At 37.8% G+C, this 22187-nt stretch overlaps 1 long non-coding RNA gene and 1 other non-coding gene across 2 annotated transcripts; one reads left to right on the top strand and one right to left on the bottom strand.

Moving 5' to 3' along the window:
• Positions 1-447: 447 nt before the first annotated feature.
• LOC121248991 lies at positions 448-21847 on the top strand. Its single transcript, XR_005937560.1, has 3 exons — positions 448-458; positions 17047-17054; positions 21423-21847. It is a non-coding gene; the product is annotated as an uncharacterized LOC121248991 (long non-coding RNA).
• Positions 16032-16138, bottom strand: LOC121251302. Its single transcript, XR_005937970.1, has one exon. It is a non-coding gene; the product is annotated as a small nucleolar RNA R71 (small nucleolar RNA).
• Positions 21848-22187: the final 340 nt, after the last annotated feature.

Below are 22187 nucleotides of genomic sequence, written 5' to 3'. Positions count from 1 at the left end.
AGGCTAAACTCGCTCCCCTCTGTGGGAGGGATAAGGTAACCTTTAAGCCTACATTTCCCTATAGTATCCCGCAAGGAGGTAAGCAGCTCGGACAGTCTATTACTGAACCTGCTCCCACTCGTTGATATCACTGGGAAATGTAACATTTTGGGTTAGGCAGGTGCTGAACTCACTCTTCGTTCGCAGTGGAGGTCGAGGTAAGTATTCGGGTTGCCGTAAAGGCTAAAACCGCTCTCCTCCCTGGGAGGGACAAGACAACCTTCAGGCCTACCTTTCCCCATAGTACCCTGCAGGGAGGTAAGTCATTCGGATAATTTTTTACTAAACCTGCTCCCGCCTGTTGACATTTACGAGGAAGGTATAGTTTTTGACTTAGGGTAGCTGAGGACTAACCCTCACTTACTTCATCGCGGAAGGGGCAAGGCAACCTTAGGTCCTATCTTTCTCTGTGGTATCCCGTAGAAAGGCAAATTCGGACAGCAATATAACTGGCTGCTTTTCGCCCGATAGGAGTTGGGGTAAGTTGTTTGGGTTGTCAAGGAGGCATGACCCTCTCTCCATCGCAGGAGGGGTAGAACAGCCTTCGATCTAGTTCTCCTCTTTGGCCCACAGGAGGTATGTTGTTTGGGCAGTTTGAGATTGGACCTGCTCCTGCTCGTTGATATCGCAAGAAATATAAGTGTTGGGTCAGGCTTGTGCTAATCTCACTCTTCGTTGTGGCGGAGACGAGGTAATTTATTAAGAAGTCGTGAGGCTGATCCCACTCTCCACTAAGGGAGGAATAAGGCAACCCTTAGGCATACCTTTTCTCATGTTATCCAGCAGAGAGGTATGTTATTTAGGCAGTTTGTGACTGGACCCACACCTGTCTGTTGACGCCAGCAAGGAAGGTAAGCCTGCACTTTCGAGCTCGAAAGCTGACCTGTAGTCAACTATGGGAGGGATAAGGCAACCTTTAGGCCTACTTTTCTCCATGGTGCCCCGTGGGAAGGTAATTATTAATTCGTCGATGACCTTGTCATTGTAGATTTTGTTAGTCACACATTGTCTTGTTGGTGCTTTGTTGGTAATATAAAAGTTTAAAGTTGACGTTTTGCATTGTCCTGAAAAGTCACATTCTTATTAAATATAAAGAAATTACGTGCCAGATAAAGAAATATTACAAGATCATGGGAAACAGAGTTTTCGATCGGGGAGGTTGTCGTCCATTCTTCCTTCTAGGGTCGTGTATTGCCCTTTACTCCCTTTCGAGCCTGGCAGGGCGAGTCACAGATGGAGGCCTGCCATGGCTCCTTAAGTGGTGCCTAGCTTACTCTTTCCCGATAGTGTCGTCCAAGGCGAGCCCACTATCCTTCTGCTTTAGTTCTTGGACGTAACATTCTCTTACTAAGACCTATTCGCCTCAGACTTCCCACTCTCTGGGGAGTTGGGAACTTCATTTTGAGGTGGTAGATCGATGTGACAGCCCGCAAGCTGTTGAGGGTGGGCCTCTCGATAATGACGTTGTTTGGCAATGGAGTCTTTACTACCAGGAAGTCGATCATGATAGAGGCCGTGCAGGGGTTGCTACCAACAAGGACGAGCAACGTGATGGTTTCCACATGTTGGACCAAACTTTCGGAGAAACCTTTTAAGGGCATGGGGGCCGGCCATAGCAGAGCGGCCTTTATGCCCATTCTGGAAAAGGCTCTCTAGAACAGAATATCCATGGAACTATCGTTATTGTTGAGGATTTTGCAGGTGGTGAAGTTGGCGACAAGCATAGTGACCACTAGCGCATCATTGTGGGGGTATAGAACCCGTTCTTCGTCGGCCTCCGTGAAAGAGATGGCAGGGGTAGGGTCACCCCTCTGAAGCTTGGCGAGATGATACTCAGCCGAGTACACCTCATGATACCGAGCCCGTCTGGCGTGTGCTTTCCTGCTTGAGGAGGTAACACCCCTGCTCGCGAATCCTCCTACTATGGTTCGAATTTCCCTGAGTGGGGGCTCCTGCCTTAGCGGAGAACAAGCACGATCTGGCTGCGGTTCCCATACTGGAGGGATAGATCTTACCTGCCCCCATGAAGTCTGCGTCTTTCATACCGTTCCCTGTGTCAGAATCTATAAATGCGAAGTGGATCTGCTACGACGTCATAAATGTGGCGTGTTACCTGGGTAGTAGAGCCATTAATGCGGCATGGTTCTCTGAGCTCCTTCTCTTAGACTGTCTTCTTAATGGTTCGTTGATATCTTTCTTGTCAATAGATCAAAGGCTCCCCATATATTACGCCTGCGATGCGGGCGGACACTTGAGGGCTGGACACTACTCAAGGGGCCTTTAGATTGACAAGTCTCATCCCCTGCAGCACCATCCCTCATGCAGGTTACGTCCTGAGGACTTTTCTCATGGGTTGGGTTGAGGACTATTTGCCCTAGGCTAGGCCTTTGGTTTTACTTTTCTTTCATCCACAGGCTTCCTGGGCTTAGTATGGGGAATCCCCTTACATATAGTTTCTAGCAAATAAAATAGAAGTACTTCTAGGTAATGAAATCTTATCCCCCGTCTCTCTCTCTCTCTCCCTCACTCATTTGAAGGTTTGATTCTCCCCCCCTCTCTCTCTCCTTCTTAAGCCGAAACAATTTCTGGTTGTGGCACTTCGTTCCTCGTGTAAAAGTTCAGGGAGTCAACACCCATTAGTAACTGGACCTAATCCATAGTAACTCCAAACTTCATCCATAACATTTTCAACCAATATGAGTCATCCCTTCCAGATCTTTGCCTCTAGATGTTACACAATAAATTAGGTAAACACATCCCAAACCTATTGGGAAAAGCTCATGTAACAGCGTGCTAGAAATTTATTGGTGGAATTTCTATAGGCTTTAGAAACCTCGGGAAATACCGTAAGTTTTTCAATGGTGCCAAAGTTATCACTCACTATGGTGCCAGAAGTGCGATTTTATTTATTTGATGTAGTTAGAAGTTTCAGACTGAGATATGGTCTATGCCATTAGACTCGGTTGATTATTTATGATTTTATGGTACAATAATCTCATTTTCAGTTTTCGAACGAAACGCTTGTTCGAAAACAAGTTTTGCTTATTTCGAGGCACTTCGGGATTGAATTTCAATAAACGAATTGCATAGTTAGGTTTGTATGAATATTAAGGATTTTACAGTGCAAAGTTTACGTTTCACTTTCCCAGAGTGAATAGTAACCTCTACAGTAGCATTTAGTGCAGTGTTTTTAAAATCACAGTGTGAAATGTCCAAATTAAGTTAGAGAAGTTTTATTTAGACACTTGACAAGATCTTAGCCATATTTGGTGAATAGTATTGGATGCTTGGCACAAAGAGAAACCATGACTTGGATCATGAAGACATCAAAGTGTGAGATCATGCCACCTAAGCGAAACCCTATTCTTTTTTCATCTGATCAACCAATTTGTGCCAGACCAAAGAGGGTTTCAACCCTAAATGGTTGGAATCCAATTGAAACCCCAAAAGCTTGGTTAAAACCGAAACCGTAAGCCCAAACCCTAAAGTTCGCCTCCAAACTCTATTTGATCCAATTTCTAGCATTGTGTTTAATCATTTAATTAAATCACTTCCAGATGCTATTAATTCCTCAAATTCATATTATGACATAATTATCTAGCCCTTTAAACCTTGAAATTTTTATTGGGTCAAGAAAAATTAGTTTTGGGTTTGATAGCATCCCAAATCCTAACCAAATCCTCTCTAAACCTCAAATTGAAGCTCACTTGGTTGAAACCTACCAAAGCCCACGAATTTGGCCACCTTGGTAAAACTTCTTGAAGAATTTTCCTCCCCTACATGGAAGTCTATTCACTGCCCTTGTTTGTACCCAATAGTGCTTTGATGGGAGAGGGGAAATCCACCTCATCACCCTCCATACCTCATGGTAGCAACAGACAATCCTTGCCCCTCTCTATTTTTCACTTTATGTGACGTATGCACCTCCATTCAAAGGTCATTCAAGTACATACCTCCCTCCTCCAAAATTCTAAAGTCGTGCAAGATACACTTCACTTCATTTTATCACTTCTTCACTCCATTGTTAGAGAGAAACCCAAAAGTGGTCTGTTGGGTAGATTTCTGAGTCTTTTTGTGTGGCACTTTTCGACCATTTATAAGTATTTTCTCGCAATGACTCTTTCATAAAAGTTGTTTACATTTGAGTATAGTTTCTGTGGATATCTTATTTCTTTCATTTAGTGGTCACTTGGTTATTCAAAAGTTTTTTTAACCATGGAAAGGTCATTCTAGGCGTTAAACTGGAGAGTGTGTTATATTTTGGAGTTTTTGACCAAGCTAATGGACATATCTTAGTTCAAAAATTTTATGGAGTGTTTTTAACAAGTGTTTATGAATTTTCATTAAAGATTTGTTGCATGAATAAAGGTTTTGATGAAATATTTTCTTAAATATAGAAACTTAGAAACTGGAAGTGGAAAAACAGTATCTATTTTGAGAAAGTTTGAGTATTTCATGGTTTAATCTTACTCCAATGGCTTTGATATTTTTATTTGATGATCCTAAGCCTCTTATATGCATGTTAGGATGTTGATTTGAAGATATTTAGTATTAGTTTCAAAGATATAATTTTTCCATGCAAAAGGATTTTGGTTAGACCAAAGATTTGATATTTTTGGGTTAGATCCATGTTTTACTGATTTTTAACCATGTGATTTTAACTTTAATGGTTGGATCTTCTTTAGGACACATTTTTTTTAAACCATATGATATTTTAGTTTGAAGATCTCATCCTTTTAAGCCATGGATCAAGAGATTGATCAAAGCTAGTTAAGAAAAAGTTTCTGCTTTTGGACTAAGTGTAGAACCAAAAACTCCAAGTGTTGTTTTGTGATTTGTGATGACTTTTTTTTGATGATTTAAAACATAGTTGATCTTAGGATGATGTTATGAATATGTTAGGAGTAAGATTTGATTTTTTTTCGAATTCTTGGAGATGTTTTAAATAAGGTTAAAACTTGTAATTCAAGGGTTTGTTTTTGGTTAAAAAGTTTGGATCATTTTACTAAAACATTTGGTGGTGATGATTAGCATTTCTTTTAATGGATGTTTAAGTATATTTTTTAACTCAGTATATGAAGATCTTTACTGCAAAAAGTTGGTTTGATCGTGAGTTTTAAAATTGGGAGAATTGCAACAAAAATCAAGAGAAAAAGCCTATGCATGTTGTGGCCTCTATAGAGTTTTCATGGTTGTGTTTAGTTAAATTTTTCTGACTTGATATTTGAGTTTAGAACAAAATTTACATAAGGTATGTAAATCTTGGTGATTTTTGGAGTTAGGATACAAAATTCTTAAGTTAGAGGTAAAATGTTCATTTTCCCACATGTAGAGCATGAAATGGTAATTTTACTCTAAGTTAATATTTTTCCATATTTTTAATTGTTAGTGATTAAGTTCTAACTTTTAGAAATCACTACTTTCAATTCCTTATGATCGTGCTTGTGCATAAATCACTATAGTGTATGTATGTATGTTACCTTATGTGCCATGCTAAGTCATTACATATTTAGCTGTCACACATAATTTATTTTGTCATGAATTGTGCATCTGTTATGCAAGATATTCTGTCACATTTTACTATACATTGCAAGTACATCTTGTTAAGTATGCCATGTCATGTAATATTCATTATTGCAAGCATGTCATGTTAAGTATGTTTTTTAAGTTATGTCATGTTAAGTATGCTGTCTGTTACATGTTATGCCATGTTAAGTATGTTGTCTGTTGCATGTTATGCCATGTTACGAAATGCTTTTATCTCAAGTAAGTCATATCTTTTAAGTTACATTCAAGTCATGTTGTGTTAAGCCAGGGCTTCTGCCTTTCATATTCCAGTCACATTTCGTCTCAAATACAATTTGTCTGTTTTAAAAACATTCATGTTAAGTTATTTATGTCAATCATGACCCTAAGTGTTAGGATGTGGTAATATCTTAGTGAAACTCCTTTGTTCACACTGGAGTGTCTAAATAGGTATGAAATTCCTAGAGTTGACGAAATACTGTCAAGGGGTAGCGAGTGGAGCCTAACTAGCTGGTCACCAGAGTGCGCCAAACACTAACGCCGATGGAGCCACATTTAAGTTCTCGTGGGGTCCACAGTGAGTGTGGCACATACAACGCACTCACAGCTAGTGCAGATACTTGTGTTGTAATATGATAATCGGCAAGGATACATGGCTCTAGGCGACCCATGTAGCACCCAAGAAGTTGAGTTTAATCAGTTAAAGAACAATATTTCAAGCTCATGTCAAGTCATGTCTCAGTTTAAGTCCAGTTTAGTTTAAGCAAGTCAAGTTTAGTTCACGCTTCAGTTTAAGTTATGTCAGTTATGTTATGTTATATGTCAAGTAATGCTATGATTAATGATTACTTATGACTTTGATTATGCATTCATACTTTTACTGCCATGCATGCATCATTAACTTGTGTTGAGGATTTTTGTTAACATGTTGAGATTTGTAATCAAACCTCATTGTGGTAGTCCCAACTACCATTCCTCCCGAATGGTAGATCGTGTTATAGGATTAGAAGGAGAACCGAGATTTGACCAACTAGACACAGTTGATTGAGCGACGGTGCAATGTCAATATTAATATAGTAGTTAACTTAAATTACTACTTGTACTATGGAGTTGCATCTCCAGTACTCTTTTGATCATAGCCATTTTGGACTAGCGTTATGATCTCAGTTGTTTAGTATGTCCTTTTGTATGAAGTATGTTTTAAGTATTTAAAATATTTTCAGTTTGGTGCATAGTATTGCTAAAGAAAAAAATTATCCGTTGTAAATATCGCATAATGCTAGATGCATATTAGGAACATTGCATCTTTAATTATTATGAATGGGGGCAGGTAACCTTGTGTTACATGTCTCGACGTTTTAGATGTTCGTCCGATCCCAAGAGGAATTTGGGAGCGTCACGGCTCACCAGGTCACCAAGCTATCTCAGAAGCATTACCTACCATGGTACCTATAACAAAAGGCTACAAACCCTATCCACCCCCCTTGGCAGCCACCACCATGCCCATGTTTTAAAGTTCAACCATGTTGCTGCCATCCGAGATGAATTTGCCATTGTAGTTGGGGTGTGCAAAATAGCCATGGACACATTATTTAATTCTAAGCAAAGATTCATCCCACCACCACCTTCCTATCTGTGTTGAAGTACAAGTAGGCTTCCTTACTGTCAAGGGAAAAATGGGCAACACTAAGTAGGCTAAGGCCCATGGGCCTAGTTGTAGGTTTCGGGTGACCCAAACGAAGGAGGCCTAGCCAGCTACACTAAGGCGAACTCATGAGGTGTGGAAGGGGAGAGTTGAGCCTACAGGACGGCTACTAATTTGACTGGCACAAGGCAAGTCAAAATTGTACACCCCTCCTTGGCATGGTGCAGGAGGGGTTACTGCATTAAACGTTGTAAAGCTCCTCCCTGGAGTGGGGTAGGGAGAGTTACCACATTAAATGCAGTGAAGTGCCCCCTCAAGGGACATGCCTCTACCAGACCTCGAATGCTAGGAAGGCCAAAAGAGGATGTCACAGTAAATGCAGTGATATCCCAGTTAGAGCATGGTTAGACGTCAAATCGCCTAGGGAAAGGAAAGGCAGTTACTTTGGGTAATATATTGCAAGTGGGAGGTAAACCAAAGAGTAGGATCATCCACCTAACTATCTCATCTACCTTTTTCTATATCCCCCATATCAGAGGAACAAAGGATATGACTTAAGCATTGGAGGCTCTCTCTTGAATAACTAAGGGTTAGCTTGTCCGTGTGTTTGTAGGTGGTGAGCAGGTTTGTGGGCGTATCGGAATTGACATCAACACTTGCTATCCAAGAAGTCAATCTTCTCAAAGTTGATAGGATCATAATAGAAGGAAACTCTATACTTGTTGACACAGTCATTCCGTATCCAGATCACACTACAACAAAAATCTTTTTTGTCACTTAGGCGTCTCGTGGAAAAGCCCCATTATTTTAGGAAAAAAGTTATTTTCCACCAAAGCAGCTCATAGGTAGATCGTGGAAATAATTGCCGATAAAAAGTATTATTACCCATGACAACTACGGTTCATGGAAATTAATAACTTTTTCTGACAAGTTTAGTCTTGTAAAAAAATCATTTTGTCGTGGGAAATATGATAGCATTTGGTTGTGAATCGTGGGAAAAAAAGTATTTCTCACAAAATGGTTTCGAAGGAATACTATTTTCGACAAACAATTTTGTCGAAAAAGATTTCAGAGAAAAATACAATTTTAAAAGCAAGAAAAGGAGACTAAGACAAAAATATTCAAAAGAAATGCTCAAATATTAAGGTAATAAACACACACACACACAAACCCTGGAGATCCAAATTCATACTCGTATAACTATTTCAAAACAAAGCATGTAAAATCGTGCTACCATGTTCACCAACTCAAGCATCATCAAAATAACAGCAAGTAAGAAACCTAAATAACACAATAATTACATAAATTGAAGACCATGATAGGAAAATTATCTTCTAAAAAATTCGAAGCTGTCTGTGATCTTGTTGTATACATTCCCTCATGGATTGGTCGTGGTGACACCTAGTGATAGTGGCGGGACCTCAGAGGAGGGCGACGAGAACTATGAGAGATTGGGAATACAAAGCCCTAATTTGTAAGAAATGACAAATTAGGAGATTCTATTTCCTGATTGAGAGGGTTTGCATGATCAGGGGACTTAAATAAGAGGTTGAGAAGTAGATGCTTGTAGTCAGGGTGGTTTTGGAGTTGCAATTGATCTATAAGCTGAGATGTTGCTAAAGCCATCATTTGTGTTTTGCCCTAAAAATTTTATTTTGGGAGCTCAAAGTGTAAAAGGGAATTATAATTTGCCATGTGTGTTTTCTCCTCACAACAAGACTTTTTACTCACTGTTTTTCACTTGCCACAAGTGGTTTGGTTGCAAATGGGGTAATATTTTTTCGGGGAAAGCATTGTGTGGAATCAACTAAGTATTTCCCACCTTGTAGAAAAAGAACTCTTGGCAAATTGGCATATTTGTTGTAGTGTGCATGATCAAGATAAGGAATGGCACTCCCAATCTCTCTTCCATTGATTTCAGTAAGAGAAAATCTTTAAATTTGTATCTGGTATAAAGTTGAGCCTTACACCACCCAATAGGAGGCTGACACTTTGGTCTCCTTTGGTGTTCCAGTGTAATGGAATTACATATGATTGCACCACTAATCTTCTCAAATTTGATATAGCATATTTGTTTCCTAAAACCAAACCGATATTCACAATTGTCTTCCTCCTCCAAAACACCATTAGAGGCCAAAGAAATTGAAAAAGGGTCTGAAGGAGGAAGCCAATCGAAGTCAATCAAGAACTATATAAACCATCGATTTCAACCATTTCGATGTTGATGGAAGCCCAAGAGTTCAAACGAATGATGGAGCATGTAGACTAGATGGATTTTTCTTCGTATGAGCTCAACAAACTCCATTTATTCATTAATCAACTGTAAATAATAGTGCACCTTAGTATTGTAGGCATCATACCTTACGCACTCAACGTTACATTTTTGTAGGACTTCTATGATGGGTTATGAAATAAGATGTGACTATTAGGGTTATGTAAATTATAATTCATGTAGCTCAGAATTTTGTTGGGTTCTTGGATTGAAACTTTGGGTACATTTTTTGTTGGCTTTTTATTGTCGTGTTAGCACTTGTAAAAGTCCTAAATTTATGACAAAAATGTTAACGAAGATTTGTATAGTCTAGAATCAAAGTTTCATTGATGGTTTAACTTATTGAGTAATATTTTGGGCAATATGAGGAGGGAGATCGCCTCCTCCTCCTCTTGGGGTGCATGGCAACGGCCACTCGTTGTGAATATTTTAATTTCATTTGTTGAAACGGGAGATAATCCTCTCTCTCTCTCTCTCTATTTTTTCCCCTTCTGCAACTTAGGTCATGATCATGATAGGGCAATAATAGTAGACTTGCGACTAGGCTAGGATGTAAACTCCTCCTCCACTGGTGGACTCGTGAGAAAATGGAAATTCTCCCTCCAAACTCTTATTTATTTTATTTTTTAATCTCAGTTGTTAAGTTTTTGCTTTATTTTCTTAAGTATTTTAACTTCATTGGTTTAATCTCTTCTTAATTGTTTTTTCAAAGTTTAGTTTGTTAAGTTTTTGTTTTCAATTTTTAAGTTCATTTTCCTAATTGCAAGTCTTTCACTAATTATATAGTTTATTTCTTTTTTAATTTTTAGGTTATTAAGTTATTAAGTTTTTGCTTTGATGTGATCATTTTTCAGTTAAGGTAGGTAGACAATCGTAGTTAGCAGCATGAACAAGATTTAAGCCCTTCAGGTGGTTGATGAGATAATGATAAGAAAGTATGTGTTGAGTATGGCGTGATTCTTGCTGAAAGCATCATTCCAAAGGCTTGGCTTGACTATGGCTCGACCCTGGCTCAAGCAAACTTTGGCTCGACAGTCCGCTCGAGCGAATCCCAAGTAGATTGTTTGCTTGGCATTCTGCTCGAGTGAATGCAAGGCAAATTGTTCGCTAGACACGCCGCTCGAACAAATGTTTGTAATTAGAGTTTTCCACACCATATAGTATAAATACATGTTATTTTTCATTGTATTGTAACTTTAAGTAGATAGAATACAGAGAGAGAAATAGAGATCCTTTTGTGAGATTTCTGAGAGTTCATTGGGTGTATTGGGGTTTTGGGATTGAGAATTTTGTGATTGATCTCTTGTACTCCATCTTTGTTGATAGTAAATTCATTAAGACTGACCTCGCCAGTGGACGTAGGCTCACACTGAGCCAAACCACTTAAATCTTGGTGTTCTATGTGTGATTGTCGTTGTTTTCTTTCGTTTTGCTTCCGCTATTTCACTTTAACTTAGCCGCTGATAACTAGTTAATCCCAACAAATTGGTATTAAAGCGCTAGGCTCTGTGCGAGATCTTGATGGATGGCTATGGCAAAGGTAGAGATACGATTTCCTTGGCAAATGTGAATTTTGTTTTAAATTCTAAGGAATTGAGAACTAAATTGAATTTGAAGGACACATATAATCAAGCTAGTGGTTTGTTTGTTAAAGGTTCCTCTAGCAATGGTAGATCCAGTGAAAGTGGTTCAGAGAAGAGTATGGGTAAATCCAGGGGTAGTTCAAGAAAAATGTTAATTGTAATTACTGTCATAAGTTTGGTCATTACAAGAATGAGTGTCCTAGACCGAAAAATAAAGAGGAAGGTACTAGTTCCTCTAATACCGTTAAGTTGTTAATGATAAGTCTAACGGCTCAGATATTGCCTTAGCAATTAGCAGCACTAATAGTCGCTTTAGTGACAAGTGGGTTATGGGCTCAGCTTGTATTTTTCATATGCGTCCCAAGAGAGACTAGTTCACTTCATATGAGCCAGTCAATGGTTCTTCCGTTCTAATGGGGAATGATATGGCTTGTAAGATTGTTGGCATTGATTCAGTTAGGATTAAGATATTTGATGGGATTGTTAGGACTTTATTTAACGTTTGACATATCCTAAATTAGAAGCAATATCTTATTTCTTTGGGTACTCTTGATTCTCTGGGTTTCCGGTACACAGGTGAAGGTGGAGCTATTAGATTCAATAAGAACTCCATGATCGTAATGAAAGGAGATAAGATTGATGATCTTTATTTCCTTCAAGGTAGTACAATGACAAGTGCAGTTGCAATGTTTGTTTTAGATGATCCAAACTCAGACATTATCCGTTTGTGGCACATGTGTTTGGGTCTTATGGGCGAAAATGGAATGTCTATTCTGAGTAAGTAGGGTCTGTTGTGTGATCAAAAGATAGGGAAACTTGAATTTTTTGAACATTGTATTTTTGGAAAATAGTGCAAGGTTTAGTTTACTACAAGGGTTCACAGAACCAAAAATACTGTAGACTATATTCATTCTAATATTTAGGGTCCATCTTCTATTTCATCGAAAGGTGGAGCTCAGTATTTACTCACATTTATTGATGATTACTCAAAAAAGGTTTGGGCTTATTTTTTGAAACAAAATAGCAATGTATTTGCTAGCTTTAAACAGTGGAAGATTTTAATTGAAAATCAAACAAGCAAGAAGGTAAGGCGACTTCAAACTGACAATGGTATGGAACTTTGCAGAGGTGAGTTTGATGAATTCAACAAAGATGAAGGTATTGTCAGGCATCGCACAATTGGAAACACTCCAAAGCAAAATGAAGTAGTTGAACGGATGAATAGGACTCTCTTGGAGAGAGTCCGCAATATGCTTTCGAATGCCGACTTGTCTAAAGATTTCTGGGCTAAAGCAATCAACACAACTTGCAATTTGGTTAACCACTCTCCAACCACAACTATTGAATTGAAAACTCCAAATGAGAGGTCTGGTCTGATACTCCTGCTAATTATTCAAATTTGAAAATTTTTTGTTATCCTACATATTTTAATGATAATGAAAAAAAACTTGAGCCAAGGACAAAGAATGGCATATGCGTTGGATATGTCAGTGGGTGAAAGGATTCAGGTTGTGGTGTACTAATCATAAATCACCCCAAGTTTGTAATTAGCAGGGATATTGTATTTGATGAACAATCCATGCTTAATCTGAGAAAGGAGTTTACTTTATCTACAAGTGTAACATCCTACTACCCAATAAAGTTATTTTGAAAATCCTCGGGGAATTAGTGTGCTACCTGTTTGCACAAAAATATATCTACAAGTGCACATAATCGTAATAAGTAATAAAGTGTTTTAAAGAAAATGAATATCAAACCCACACGGAATAATTATGCTATTGAGTACTAAAATTGATTAAATTAATTACTATTTGAAAAAATAAAATTTGAAGAATGGATTATCTAAATTAAACTGAAGACAAAAGCATTAAAATTAAGATTTTAAAGATAATAAGAATGATCTAGAGCATTTGACTTCACCTAGCAAATCCTACACAATTTATTCTTCCTTATTATAGAATCTCAATTAGCTCAAATTGATGATAAAAATCTCTTAACTATTCAATATTTTCTCTTGAACAATATAAAAAATATCTCCAACTAATAACTTCATATCTCTATGTGTAATTTAACTTATAGGAGACTCATTAAGTTTTTTGGATTTTTCTTGAAAATCACACTAGTCGCGGTAAAGCATCTATGCTTTCGCTCCACTAATGGTGTTTAATCCTAGAGCTTTAATCACAAATCACATCTCAGTCTCATTGTGATTCAATAGATCGAATAATAGTTAGTTAGAAAATTGCAAGCATTAAAAACAAAGAATAAACACTCAATCATGAAAATATTGAAAATAAAATAACTTAGAATATAAACTGTGTGTTCAATGCTAAGCTACATCAAGGCTCTACAAAATAGAATTAGTTCATAATGAAATTAAAATGAAAAAAATAAAACTGTGTTCTTCGTTGAAGTTGGTTGATAAAGCATGCGGCTCTCGCCTCTGTCTTCTGGTTCTGCCTTCTCGAAAGAACACTTAAAGAATAAATTCTAAACTCGACTCAGACTCTAAAACATAAAAACTCTTGACTCTGATTCAGAACTCTCCCTATTCATCCCACAAGATGGGATTAAATAGATGCCGAAATTCAAATCTTGAAACAAGACAACTGCAGCTAAAATCTCACTTAAAGATTTAGAAAATAGTTTCTAAAGATAAATGTTAACATAAAAAGAATTATCCCAACAATAATGGGATTATCTAAAATAGAAGATTCAGTGATATGTGGCATGAATTGAGGGGTTCAAGAGGATTTGATCACCAACAGATTGGTTGCGGAACTCGGATATGATGGTCAGCAGCAGATTGATTGCGGTTGAGAGGAATTATCCTACCGGGTAGATGCCGTGTGCACTGAATATAACTAGCGTGCAGGTCACAAATGAACGGGCTTGGAGATCACAAAGACCAACGATTTGTGCCACAAGATCTTGGTAAGGCTCTAGGCGGCTAGATTGGGCGACTTGCCTAAACGACTAACTTAAAAGACTAACCTAAACGACATTGTGGACAACAACTAGAAAAGGCGACAGGAGTCTTTCATCCCGGTTGGGAGTCTTTCTACTTGGTAGGCAAGGAGTGGGCCGTGTGGTCTTTGTGACCTCTATGCCCATTCATTTGTGACCTCCACGCCAATTATATTCAGCGCACACGGCATCTACTCGGTGGGATAATTCCTTCCGATTGGGATCAATCTGCTGTTGACCACCAAATCTGAGTTTCCAAATCAATCTATAGGCGACCAAATCCTCCCGAACTCTGCAATTCAAGCCACATATAACTGAATCTTCCATTTTAGATAATCATGTTATTATTGGGATAATTTCATTTTATGTTAACATCTATCTTTAGAAATTATTTTTCAGATTTTTAGGTTAGATTATAGCCACAGTTATCTTGTTTTCATATTTGAATTTTTACATCTATTTAATCCCGTCTTATAGGATGAATAAGGAGTCTTGGTTGGTAATCTTAGTTTTAGTTTTGAGTTTTAGAGAGTCTGAGTTTAGGTTTCGATAGTTCAAAGTTTAGTATTTAAGTTTCTTTCAAGGAGGCAGATCTGGGGGAGCAGAGGCGAGAGTCGCATGTTTCATCAACTGACTTCAACGAAGAACACCAGTTTTATTCTTTTTATTTTTAATTTCATTATGAACTAATTTTATTTTCTAGAGCTTTGATGTAACCTAGCATTGAACACATAGTTTATATTCCAAATCATTTTATTTTTAATATTTCCATGATTGAGTATTTATTCTTTGTTCTTAATGCTTACAATTTTTTAACTAACTATTGTTCAGTCTTTTGGATTATAATGAGACCGAAAGGTGATTTGTGATTAAAACTCTAGGATTAAACACCATTAGTTGAGCGAAAACATAGATGATTTACTGCAACTAGTGTGATTTTCAAGAAAAATTCAAAGAACTTAATGAGTCTCTAATTAGTTAAATTCTCATAGAGATATGGAGTTATTAGTTGGAGATATTTTTGATATTGTTCGTGAGAAAATATTTAATAGTTAAGGGATTTTTATCATCAACTTGGGATAATTGAGATTCTATAACAAGGAAGAATAAATTGTGTGTGATTTGTTAGGTGAAGTCAAATGCTCTAGATCTATTTTTATTATTAAAATCTTAATTTTAATGTTCTTTTCTTCAGTTTAATTTAGATAAACCATTCTTCAAATTTTGGTTTTCCAAATAGTATTTAATTTAGTTAATTTTAATACTCAATAGTATAATCATTCACTGTGGTTGGATAACTGTTTTCTTTAAAACACTTTAGTACTTGTGACGATTTTGTGCACTTGCAGATTATATTTTTATGCGAACAAGTTTTTGGTGCAGTTGCTGGGGAATAGTTATTGATATTGATACCAGCTATATTTTACTACTTTGGATTTTATTTTATAAAAAAAAGATTTAATTTGATCTCAATTTGATCTTTTTCTTTTCAAGAATTAGAAGTGCATGCGCTGATCTAAATCGTTAGAGCATACACTTTTTCATCCCAAGATTGAAAGGACTTTACGTCGGATCAATAAAAAGAAAAAGAAAGAGGTTGTCGCCTGTAAAGTTAATATGGCCGACCAGGAGCACGAGGCGTTAAGAGACTATACGATGCCCTCAGTCAATGGGGCGACATCCAGTTTAAGGCAACCAGCTATACAAGCCAATAATTTCGAGATCAAGCTGGCCATCATTCAAATGATCCACAAACTGTCTAGTTTGGAGGGTTGTCACAAGAGGATCCTAGTGTCCATATTACAAATTTTCAGGAAATTTGTGTTACTTTTAAACACAACGAAGTGGCAGATGATGCAATCCGATTAACAATTTTTCCTTTTTCACTTAGGGAAGAAGCAAAAGCTTGGTTGAATTCTTTGCCGCTCGGCATCATCACCACCTGAGAGGAGTTAGCAAAATTTTTTTAACAAAGTATTTCCCTCCAGCCAAGACAACGAAATTAAGGAATGATATTACTACCTTCACCCAATTTGAGGGTGAATCATTGTATGAGGCATGGGAGAGATACAAAGACTTATTGTGCAAGTGTCCACATCATGACCTCCCAGCCAAGCTTCAAGTATAGACATTCTACAATGGTTTGGGACCCATAAATTGATCTATGGTTGATGCGGCCGCTGGAGAAGTGAAGAGCAGGGTAATGTTAAGAAAGACCGGGTTGTTACAACAAGTGAAGAGCAGGGTAATGTTAAGAAGGTGGAGTTGCAGGTTGAAGCTTCACAAGGGATGTTAAGTAGCACTCAAGATCTTGCTACTGCTGATGAGCAATTCTAATTGTGATAGTGGCGCACAAGGTGAGCAAGACTATAGTATAGCTACTGGTAGACATGGGGCAGATCAGGCTACCTCAGAGATATGCTCATGTAGACATGGTTATGTATGTACGTACTATAGCAGAGGACATTGATGGTTAAGAGCCTTCCAGTTATTAAAAAGCTATCGAGAGTAAGGAATCTACATAGTGGTGCGCATTGATGACTGAAGAGATTGAGTCTCTTCATAAGAACCAAACCTAGGATTTGGTTAAATTGCCTGAGAAGATGAAGATTGTTGGTTGCAAATGGGTCTTGAAGAGAAAATTAGGAATCCAGGGTGTTGCAAATGCAAGGTACAAGACACGCTTAGTTGCAAAGGGCTACAGTCAGAGAAAAGGTGTGGACTTCAATGAAGTTTTCTCTCCAGTTATGAAATATAATTCAATCGGAGTGTTGCTTGCCATGGTGCCATTGTATGATCTAGAGCTAAAACAACTAAATTTTAAAATAACGTTTCTACATGGTGAGCTTGAGGAGACCATTTATATCATTCGCCATAGGGTTTTTCATTGTTGAAGGTAAAGAAGATCATGTGTGCAGATTGAAGAAATCATTTTATGGTTTGAAGCAGTCTCCGAGGCAATTATATAAGCGTTTTGATTCTTTTATCATTGATCATGGTTATTTGAGAAGTAGCTATGATAGTTGTGTTTATCACAGGCAGTTGTGTGATGGGTCTTTCATTTTTTTGCTACTTTATGTTGATGATATGCTTATTGCTCCCAAAGGCTTGTCTGATGTTAGCTTGTTGAAAACCCAACTCAGTAATGAGTTTGAAATGAAAGACTTAGGTGCTGCAAAGAAGATTTTGGGGACGAAGATCCACAAAGATAGGAAAGCTGGAAAGTTGTACTTGTCCCAGGGAAAGTACATTGAGAATTCTTGAAAGACTTGGAATGTCTAATTCCAAACTAGCAAGTACACTTATTGCTATACATTTTAAACTTTCAGCATCTCTATCTCCTCAGACAGACAAGATGGAACAGTTCATGGCTAGTGTTTCTATTCCAGTGCAGTGGGCAATGTTATGTATGTAATGGTTTGTACACATCTAGAAATTTCTTTGGTAGTGAGCGTTGTTTGCAAGTACATGGTAATCAAGGTAAGGTTCATTGGCAGACAGTGAAATGGATACTTGGGTACTTGGAAGGAACTTTGAATTTTGGATTAGTCTTTGATAGAGAATCAAATTTGGATTGTTGGTTATGTTGATTTTGGGGCACTTAGACAAGAGAAGATTATTAATAGGGTATGTTTTCACTTTGTGTGGTTCTGCTATTAGTTGGAAAGCAATGCTTCAATTCACTATTGCTTTATCAACTAATAGAATACATAGCAACAGTAGAAGCTGTGAAGGAAGCCATTTGGTTGAAAGATTTGATCAGTGATTTGGGACTACAACAGGACGAAATTTATGTATTTTGTTATAGCTAGAGTGTAATACATTTGACCAAAAATTAAATGTATCATGAGAGAACCAAACACATTGATATCATGTATCATTTTCTTCAAAAGGTTGTTACAAAGGGTGTGATAGCAACTCAGAAGATTGCTACCACTGAGAATCTAGCAGATATGATGACGAAGCCAGTTCCAATATACTTGTTCAACCTTTTTTTGGACTTGATTGGTGTTCGGGGTCTATAATTCCCTTAAGGGATTTGGTGGAGGGGGTTGACTCTTGGTTTAATGAATTTCGTTTTAGGTTTGACAGAATTCAAGCCAAGGTGGAGATTTGCTGAGTGTGGCTTGATTCCAGTTGAAAATACCATTCCAGAGGCTTGGCTTGACTGTGGCTCGACCCTAACTCGATTGTAGCTCAACCTTGGCTTAAGCGAACTTTAGCTTCATAGTCTGCTCGAACGTACCCCAAATAGATTGTTCGCTCAACATCCGCTTGACAGTCCACTCAAGCGAATCCCAGGCAGATTGTTTGCTCGACATTCACTCGACAGTTAGCTCAAATGAATGCCAAAAAGATTGTTCGCTCAACACACCGCTCGAGTGAATGTTTGTAATTAGGGTTTTCCACACCGTACAGTATAAATACATGTTATTTTTCATTGTATTAGGACTTTAAGCAACCAAAATACATAGAGAGAAAGAGATATCCTTTTGTGAGATTCCTGAGAGTTCATTACGTGTATTGGGTCTTTGGGATTGAGGATTTTATGATTGATCTCTTGTACTCCACATTTATTGATAGTGAATTCATTGAGACCAACCCCATTAATAGACGTAGGCTCACATTGAGCCGAACCAATTAGATCTTGGTGTTCTGTGTGTGATTGTCTTTATTATTATTATTATTATTATTATTTGTGTTGCTTCCATTATTTCACTTTAACTTAGCCGCTGATAACTAGTTAATCCCAACAATATAGAGTTCTTTTCAATAACATGGTAACTAGTGTTCAAGTCCCTCACACATGCATATTACTTGGTTGATATTCCCCCGAGTGCGCATGACTTGTTTATGTATAGTTATGCATGTCAGGTTTATAGAACTAGTATTGGTACACACATAACATGACTCCACTCTCCCATTTATTTATATTTAACTAGTTAAGCATGCATGCACGTGCAAGACGTGCTTGATTTTTTGTTATCATACATATTAATAATTTCAAATGAAGAAAAATAAACCAAACCTACAAATTAATAATATTAAATTGAAAAAGGAAGAGTCTAATCTAAATATTTCAAATCCACAAGCAATAATGTTAAGTGAAATATATTGATGTGCAATCCCTTGGTGCTCACCCCTACCTGCCTGAGGGGCAAGCACTTATGCTCTCGTGGTGCAGAGGACTTTCACTTTTGTGGTGCCTGCACAAGGCAAGTAATTTTGCTCTAACTTATAATTGCCTAGGGGCAAGCACTTTTGCTCTCTAGTGCTCACTTTGCTTTCTCTAGTTCTCGTTTGGGAGCGAGTACTTTTCTCTCCCTAGTGCTCTTATAGTGGACGAATACTTTTTTTTTTTTTTTTCTGGTGCTTAGTTGGGGGCGAGCTTTGTTGTGCTCCATATTGTTTGCCCACTTTAACCCTTCCTAGTGTTCGGAGGCGAGCACTTTACTTTTCCACACCGCTTGTCGAGGTGGTGAGCTTCATGCTCCATAATAGCAGGAGCTTTAGGCAAGTAACATGGAGAGCAAAAGAACTCGACATCGCGGCTAGCATCATGGAAAGGAAACTGCTCGTCTCCCAGACAAGCAAAAGTGTTTAAGGATGGAAAGGAAAGCACTCACCCACCTCCCTACAATGGGTTTATAGGACAAAAATAGCTCCTAGCACGGGAAAACACAGTAAGGGCTTAATCTTGAGTAAGGCCAAATTTTATTTTGCTCTATAATCAGCATTTGCTCAAGAAGCTAATCAATTCAAGATGCTACTCAAGGTCATAGAGTACAAAGAAAGTATGCTCTTATTTGGAATCACCGAGCAAGGTCGTCTTCACAAGACTCTTGCAGTCACTAAGCAGGAAGAAAGTATGTGCTTGATCGGGATTACCAAGCAAGGTCGTCTTCACATGACCCGGCTCGAGAACACCGAATAGGATGAAAGTATACCCTTGCTCAAGATAGACAGTGCCAATGTGTAACTCACAATTAGCGAGCAAGAAAAATGAAGCCCTTGCTCGAAATCACCGAGCAAGGCCAATCTCTAGAATACCTTACTCGAGATTACTGAGTAAAGGTCTATCTCCACAAGACTCTGTTTGGGATCATTGAGTAAGGCCAACGCGTAGCTTGTGAATACTGAGTAGGAAAGAAACTAAGTTGTTGCTTGGGATTATCCCAAGGTTGTCTTCACAAGCCCCTGCTCGGGATAACTGTGACACTCCTAAATTCTGCTTGGTATTTAATAGAACTTTGAAGCATCGAAACATTGCAACACAACTTTATATATCTTCGTTCATGACAGTTAATGATGCAATGCACCTGGAAGGTATCTAACATTATACAATAAATGCATCGAATATATATATATATTCTGAGCAATACACAATGTACCATAACACTATACCCAAAACATAATCATAACTTCATCATTTTCACATCAACCAATAATCACACAATTTGTTCAAAAGACTAAGTTGGAACATTCATAAACAAAGATAAGGGTCCTTAAAACATAGGCCCACTTAAACCTCAAAAGAAAAATACTTGGTATAGGTTATGTGATCCTAATCCTTATCTTGTACTTCCCAAAGTTTTTATGACCTGATCCAATAGCGTTGGATTTGCTTCCATGAAATGAAGGGCTAAAACGGAACGATTTTTAAATGTGAGAAATGCTTCACAAAAAGGTGCCCATAGGGGCTCAGGATTTCCCTCCAAAATTCCCTTAATACCTCTCACTAGCAGTATAATAATATCTACCCAGTAGTCTATCAATCGAAAATGATCATCTATAGCAAACTTAGTGCTAGTCAATTCTGGTCAAGCCAACCTTGTCGCAGCTTCTACCATTCCAAGAGGAATGGTAGTTGGGACTACCAAGGGAGATTTATAAAACCTCAACAAGTAAAACACCTAAGCTACCAATAATATGAATAGGCATGCATGACAGTAAATGAAATTTATGCTTCATGATATGGACTTGAATATGCGTAACATGACTTGAAAATACATGGCATGAACTCGACTTGAAAAATAATGACTTGAGATGAATGTGAAATGGCTTGAAATGAACATGGGACCTTGTTAACATATACGTGCTTGATTAAAAGTGAACTGTAGATGCTCCATGATTCCCCTAGGGCCATGTACTACTGTCAGTACCGCATCACGTCACATGCATCTGTGCTAGCTCTGAGTACGTCATGATAACTGAAATGATTAAAGTGTAATTTTGGCACTGTCGGCGTTGGGTGTTTACCTTTGCTCCAGAAACCAGTTACCTAGGTCCCATTCAAAACCTTTTGACTTTTTCATGTCAACAAGGGGATTCTAATCCATTTTAAACACTCCAGAGTGGACAGAGGAGTTGTGATACTTTATTCTAATAGGCGATAAGGGTATGTGGTGTATGTGATCCCACATTGCTTGGGAATGAGATGTTCTTGCTCTTTATAATGTTCCAATGGGGCTCCAATTGTGTCATTGACTAGTCCTTTTGAAGTATACCTCATGTGGCTTGGACCTTCTATTGAGGTGTTACAAATGGTATCAGAGTCAATCCCAACCAGAAATGTGATACTTGAGTTGTGTCACCTACGAAGAACTGGCCTGACGAGGACGTAGAAAATATAAAGGTGAGAGATTGTGATACCCCATTCTAATAAGTGATAAGGATAGGTGTGTGGGATCCCACATTGATTGGGAATGATAAGTTCTTGCTCTTTGTAATATTCCAACGAGGCTCCAATTGTATCATTGATTAGTTTTGCTGAAGTATAGGTCATGTGGCTTGGGCCTTCCATTGGGGCGTTACAGGAGTTTCACTAGGATAACTCCCCATGCTAGCATATGGGTTCAAGATAAAAATATAAGATTCCAAATGACTTGAAAATATTTCATAGTCATACTCAATTGATGCGACATGGCATTTATGTTATGTAACAAATAAACATGTAACAGATAACATGACATTTCATGGCATGTACAGTAATAAGTGACATGGGATGACATATTATAACAATTTATAACAAGCATAATAAACATGAAAATGTATTCTTACCACCACACATACTTAAATACGTCAAGAGTAAGTTAGAAGCCTACTTACAGTGATTAGCATTACAAAAAACGAGCGTAAAGTGAGTGAACTAAAA

Source organism: Juglans microcarpa x Juglans regia, chromosome 2D (genome assembly GCF_004785595.1).
Source record: "Juglans microcarpa x Juglans regia isolate MS1-56 chromosome 2D, Jm3101_v1.0, whole genome shotgun sequence".
Classification (NCBI taxonomy): Eukaryota; Viridiplantae; Streptophyta; class Magnoliopsida; order Fagales; family Juglandaceae; genus Juglans; species Juglans microcarpa x Juglans regia.
The sequence above is the reverse complement of the archived record's forward strand: the minus strand, read 5'-3'. Positions and strand labels throughout refer to the sequence as shown.